The 5,229-nt window shown below is 40.6% G+C and overlaps 1 non-coding gene across 1 annotated transcript; it reads left to right on the top strand.

The window, feature by feature from the left end:
• The first annotated feature begins 805 nt into the window (after window positions 1-805).
• Window positions 806-877, top strand: trnaa-cgc. Its single transcript has one exon. It is a non-coding gene; the product is annotated as a tRNA-Ala (tRNA).
• The last annotated feature ends 4,352 nt before the right edge of the window (window positions 878-5,229 follow it).

Here is a 5,229-nt window from a genome sequence, read left to right as displayed (position 1 = left end):
CCTAGCTCCATGAACTCCAACTTATCCCAAACACCACCACCTGCATCCTTACCTACACCAAAGCAGATATGTCCATCATCCCAGTCCTCACCAATCTCCAATGTCTCCCTATCCCCTAGCGATCCTCACTTCATCAAATTCTTCTATGCCTTAGCTCCCACCCCCCACTCCCATCTATGATCTCTTCAGCCTGCTCTCTCCACTTAGCTAACTTGATATTTGCTGTGCATCCCCACTCTCTTTGCCCCACCCTCAGTTGTGTTTTTTTTCCTGGTTGAGCTTTCAAATTCTAAGCCCTAACCTCTGCAACCCCTTCCTTCCTCCACTCCCCCATCTCACTCTCCTGCCAAGCCCCACCTCAAAAACGAGCGTTGCAATTGCTCCTACAGTCACCTCTTCCTTAAACCCCACTTCCCCTTTGTTGCTTGTTACCCAACCCAGGTCCTGTAAACTGCTCAAAAACTGTCTTACATGAAGGGTGCTATGTACATGGAAGTTGTTGTTGCTCTCCTCTGCACTGCCTTTAGGTCCTGGTCGACTCCTTTATGTCAGAGCAACCAAAATGGACGGGAAACATGCTTAATTCAAATACACATAAACATTAAGGTCTTCTAACTGAGTATTCATCCAACTGTTTTGATTTATGCTGATTCACCTTCAAGGTCATCAATCTAATGTGTTAAACCAAACAGGAGAGTTTGGTCAGTAGTCCATGGCATAGAGCTTTACTGACCTCATGGTCACGGACAATTCTTGAGATAGCATCTTGAATATATATATGTGCGTATATACACATACATTGTGGAGTCCTGTAGCTCAGCGGTTAGAGCACTCGCCTCGCAAGCGAGAGACCTGGGTTCGATTCCCAGCAGGGCGAAATGTTGGGCAAGTTTCCTTACTCCACACGCTTCTGTTTACCAGCAGTAAGTAAGAACCCGGTTGTTAGTCGATTGGCGCATCACTTCTCCGGAGGTAATAATTCCTTCAAAAAAAAATTGGTCACTTCAATGCATGACTGTTTGTGGGACACTATTGTGAGCAATTGGCTGCCGCGCGCAATTGGCTGCCATGTTTTGTCCACAAAATACACAGTGAATTCACTTTACAGTATATTCTGTGAATTGCTTTGAGACATCTCAAAGATGTGATAAGGCGCTATTCCAAATTCACACTTATTATTTTATTATTGAAGTAATATTATAGTCGCCATAGTCTGAGACATGTGTATATATTAGCCCTGTAAATAACTTAAACTGGACCAGAAGATAGTGACGTAACTGATAGAATCAAACCTTCAAAGTACACACAATTGAAATAAAACAAACAAAAAAAAACGATATAAAGATACTTGAATATCTTTTTTTCCTGGTTGCTGGTTTCAGTCCCATTTCTTCATGTCAACATTATTCAAATTGCCTCAGGTTACGCTGGCTGCTCTGTCTTTCTCCAAAATTCAGAAAACCACAGCACCTTCCCAGTAATTTATATACAGTATAGTGTCAAATGAGGAAGGCTAGTGGTGCTCTGGATTTCAGAGAATGTTGGAGCGCGGTCAGTATAACTTGTTGAATACATGATTTTATTTAGGTCCAATTTGTGGGATGTGCTAAATTTGTAGCTGGGTAAACATTGGTGTAAACAATTTATACAGATGGTGTACATGTGCTCTTAATTTTGTAACCAATAACTAGTATAAAGGATTACAAAATCACCATTAATTAATTTCATTGGTTATTGATACCCTCTTTACTCATGGTTATAACTGTAGAACTTTAAACATTTACAGCATAGAAGAAGACCAGTTAGCCTACAGTCTCTGCTGGATCTTTAAAAGAGCAAACCTTGGTGTATTTTACCTGCCTTTTCTTCATTTCCATGTCGTTTATCCCTTTTTAAAATACCTATCTACTCCTCCTTTGAGAGCTAATATAGATTCTGCCTCAACCACTGCTCCCAGCCGGGCATTCCATATCCTAAAAACCTTTTTGCATAAAAACATTTCTCCAAAACTCCCCTATTGCTCGTTTGCACCAATTAGATTCCGTTGCCTGTCAGCCAGGACTCAAACTCACATCAAGGATAAACAGTAACATTGATGCATGTCGTGATTCAATGAATTCTGTGGTACTATGTACACAACACTCTATTTTACTGCTGGACTGCTATCATGAGTGCATCTGAGTATAAACAATGCAGTGGGGATGCTAAGATGGTTCAATTATTGTTTTTTGTGTTCCATTTACAATTGCATTAATTCAATCATAAGCGTGACTGCAGTAACAGAAATGAGATCCATCCTTGGGATATTAATACTAGAAAAGGGGGCATGAAAGATAAAAATAAATGCATTTGTAATTGCTTTTGAATGAGTATAAGACACACCCGGTTTGAGTGTGAAATACCTATGAATAACTAAGGCGGAGAACAAAATTGCTTAGAGAAAGAATGTAACTAAAATGTAATAAACTGAGCAGAATTAATTTGGTAGAGATATTTGAATTTCTAATCAAGTACTTCTCGATAAATATAAACACAGTTTTTCACAAACCATCAGTCAGTTTAATTTGAGGTATGTTGAACATGTTGATATGAAATGGGACTGAAACCAGTAACAAGCACCCCAGCCTCTGAGTAAAAAAATACTTCCTGGTATCTGTTCTGAATTTTCCATTTTCAACTCTAAACCTATATCCTATTGTTCTACTGTCTTGGTGCATCCTAAAGTATTATTCTGGGTTTACTTTTTCAATCCCATTTTAAATTGTATTCACCCTTTTCATCATTTCTTTTGCTTGATTTTATTTAAATTGTGTGTGTTTACACATAGTTAGCACAATTATCTTGCTATTCCAGAATGCTGGAGATTAAGGTCACCTTCATCCACCTTCTCATACTCCTTCTATCCTTACCTCAAATGCAAATTGTGAGGAGGTGATGGACTTCGCAGGTCCAGAATCAATTAGATTTGCTCAACTTCCTCACCTCACCATTCCCTTTCCACTTGCCTCAACACCTTTGAGCCTAGCCAACATTATTTTCCCCTCTCTTCCCTTTCAAAAACCACTGTCATCACGTCCTTCCTTGAGAAACACCGTTTCATACTCTTCAGCTAGTGACCTGTCTCCATCTATTCTTCCTCTCCAAGGTGTTGAAATCAGCCAACACCTCCAAGTTTCACTCCATCTCCCAAAACTCCCGCTTTGAGTCCTTTCAAGCTAGTTTCCACCCCACCTACAGCACCAAGACTATCCTGATGCTGGTTGCCAATGACATTCGCTCATCTACAACCTCAAGTACCTCATCCTCCTTGCCCTCTCTGCCATAGACTACTCTATCATTCTCCACCATCTCATTCCACTGATCCATCTCCACAATCTATCCTTTCCTGGTTTCTCTTTCAAAGTTTTCACTTTATCACTTCCAATTGCTTATCCTCCCATTCACACACTATCAGTTCCTCGGGGTTCTATCCTTGATCCCGTCCTGCTTACTATCAATATGGTCCCATATTAACACAGGTATTTCCACATGCTGTTTATGCAGATGACACTCAACTATCTCTTTGCCCCTACCATCAATTCCAGGACCATTGCTGTTCTGCCTCCCTGCCTGCCAGAGATCAAATCCTGAATTGAGCTCTATCTTTTTCAGTTGAATGTTAACAATCAATGTCCACAAGATTGCTTGGGTCCTCTTAGCACCTTCTCGCCTTAAGTACTGACTACATTGACCTGCATGGATACTCACTCAACCACACAGAGCCAATGCAGAGCCTTGATGTCATGTTCAAATGCTACATCCAGGTTCTCACTCGCTCAGCTTTCCCTCACATCCACAACATTGCCCACCTGTGTCTCAAGGATGCTCAGAAACTCATTTAAGGCTTCATCAGATTCCAGCTGGATTATTTCAATGTCCTGGCACCAACCTCCCAGCTCCTCCTCACATAAGTTGCCAGCCATCCAGAACGCTACAACACATATACTCTCCCTCACCAGGTTCTATAACAACCCCATCATCACTTGGCTCTACTGGCTCCTCAACTCTCAGTGGATTGAAGAGCCTCATTCTCATATTCAAATTCCTCCACGATTTTGCCCCACCCTACCTTTGCAACCTCCTGCAACCCAACCAACCCAACCCCTCTCACTGCTCAGCAAATGCTGATCTGCTTATTTTCTCCTGGCTGATTTGCCACACCAATGGAGTGCAAGCTTTCTTCTGTCCCAACTCTCAGAAACTTTATCTTCCACCTATCCAAAAGTCCAACTTAAGACTTACTGCTTACCACATTTTCTGTCATCCTCCCCCTACCCCCGAATAAAGGCCTTGCTCAACTCCTGCCTTGTAACCATCCCATTGAGGGTGAAGCGCTTTCAGACATCCTCTTATTATTACGTAATATTGATCTTTCGCACTAAATTTACAAAAATGGAAATGCATAGTCATCAGCAATTTAAAACCTCTATATAAAATATACTACTGTTTGAAATCAAAACATATACTATTTGCTTGTATTTTTTTCACATTTGGCATTATAAGACCTTATTCTTTATTACAAACTACCAAGTGCACAAAGAAGACATCTTATAGCAATGTACCTCCAGCTGGTGTCAGAAATGAAGACGAGGGGAATCTGCAGCACCATGCAGAGGGAGCTCATCTGCCTATCCAAACTTTTAAGGCCCGACTTAAGACTGGCCTCTTTCACATTTTCAGTCATCTTAACGCTCCCCCCCCCTACCCAGCCCCCCAAAACTCTCCCAACTAGTTTATGACCAGCCCACTGTGTGAAACACTTTGACTCGTCCTTTCATCATGAAGGGTGCTGTGCAAATGTAAATTGTTCTCATACCAATTTTAAGTTTGAGGTATGAAGCAATAGGAGGCATGAAAATAAAACAAAAAATATCATCTAGCTAAACAAACAAATGCCTTTTATCTGCTCTCCTGCGCAACAGTTTTGCATTCATGTATTACAGCTGCTCCTTCGAGACAAGCTGAACAAATCTGGAAGAAAAATAGACCTCTGCCCAAAACAAGTGGAAAAATACAGATGTTACACAATATTGGTCTCCCTTACTAAGTAAAAAAAATGGAAATGCATACTCATCATCATTTTAAAGCCTCTATGTAAAATGTAGCACTGTTTGAAATCAAAACAAATGCAATTTACTTGTATTTTTCCACAGCTGGCATTATAAGAGCTTATTATTTATTACAAATTGC

Source organism: Callorhinchus milii, unplaced genomic scaffold (genome assembly GCF_018977255.1).
Source record: "Callorhinchus milii isolate IMCB2004 unplaced genomic scaffold, IMCB_Cmil_1.0 Scaffold4, whole genome shotgun sequence".
Taxonomy (NCBI): domain Eukaryota; kingdom Metazoa; phylum Chordata; class Chondrichthyes; order Chimaeriformes; family Callorhinchidae; genus Callorhinchus; species Callorhinchus milii.
This window is presented reverse-complemented; position numbering and strand designations above follow the sequence as displayed.